Genomic DNA, 1,574 nt, shown 5'->3' with positions numbered 1-1,574 from the left:
AAAGAGGGGTCTGGCCATGTGGGAGGAATATGGAAACATTGCCAGTGCATGTAGGGGTGCGATAAGAAAGGCTATGGCTTGCTTGAAATTAAATCTGTTGACGGAGGTCAAGGAAGGACAACAAGAAAAACTTCTTTAAGTGTGTCAATAGCAAAAGCAAAGTTAGGGAAAACGTAGGCCCACTGCTGAATGAGGTGGATGAAAAGAAAGGTACTGGGATTGCTCAGCATGGATTCAGCAAGAGGAAATAATGATTGATCAATCTGGTAGCCTTGTATGATGACATGATCAGCTGGGTAAATGAGAGGAAAGCAGTTGATGCTGTATACCTTGACTTCAGCAAGGCTTTGGACACTGTCTCCCAAAGCACCCTTGTAGGTAACCTTAGGAAGTATGAGATAGATGAGTGGACAGTTGAGAACTAGCTGACTGGCAGAGCTCGGAGAGCTGTGATCAGCACCGCAGCGTCTAGTTGGAGGCCTTGGAAGGCTATTGGAATTTCCCAGGGCATGGAACTAGGTTCGGTTACGTTCAACAGCTTCATCAGTGACCTAGATGGTTAGAGACAATGGACCCTCAGCAGGTTTGCTGATGATATGAAGCTGGGAGGAGTGGTTGCCACACCAGAAGGCTATGCTGCCATTCAGTGAGACCTGGACAGGCTGGAGAATTGGTTGGAGATGAATACGATGAGGTTCAGAAAGGGCTAGTGTTTAGAGTCCTACATGTGGAGTGGGAAAACTGCGTGCATCAGTAGAGGTTAGGGACTGACATGTTAGAAAGGAATTTTGTCTGTCCCCTTATTTCAGTCTCCTTTACTTAGCTATTGAGCAAGCACTGTATGTCTTCCTTTGTGTACTTAGGACGACTGGAAGTGGCTATCATCTCTTTAGAAAGATAAGTGGGCATAGGCCATGTTTTCCAAGATAGAAGTGCCTCTGTCCATGCTTCCAGGTTGCAGAAAGCAGCATGATTCTGTATTTCTTTTGGCAGCTGATGGGATGCACTGGAATGCTACAGAGGTGCACTGTGTCCAGTTTTGGGCCCCTCACTGCAACAAAGACATTGAGGCCCTGGAGTGCGTTCAAAGAAAGGCGACAACACTGGTGAAGGGTTTGGAGCACAGGTCTAATGAGGAGCGGATGAAGGAGCTGGGATTGTTCAGTCTGGAGAAGAGGAGGCTCAGGAGAGACCTTATTGCTGTCTATAACTACCTGAAGGGAGGTTGTATTGAGCTGGGGGTCGGCCTCTTCTCCCATGGAACTTGTGATAAGGCTAGAGGGAAGGGCTTCAAGCTGCACCAGGGGGGATTCAGGCTGGACATTAAGAAATACTACTTCTCTGAAAGAGTGATCAGGCACGGAAATAGGCTGCCAGGGAGGTGGTTCAAGGAACGTTTGGATGTTCTATTGAGGTACATGGTTTAGTTAGAGCTATTGGTGATCAGTGGACAGTTAGACTGGGTGATCCTGCGATTCTTTTCAAACCTTGGTGATTCTAGGATCCTCCCTCAATACTTAGCTCTGGTGATGCCACCTATGGAGTACCATCCCCAGTTCAAGAAAAGCAGGGAA

This window comes from Centrocercus urophasianus, unplaced genomic scaffold (genome assembly GCF_019232065.1).
Source record: "Centrocercus urophasianus isolate 14NV4802_14NV808 unplaced genomic scaffold, USGS_Curo_1.0 seq_13, whole genome shotgun sequence".
Taxonomy (NCBI): Eukaryota; Metazoa; Chordata; class Aves; order Galliformes; family Phasianidae; genus Centrocercus; species Centrocercus urophasianus.
The sequence above is the reverse complement of the archived record's forward strand: the minus strand, read 5'-3'. Positions refer to the sequence as shown.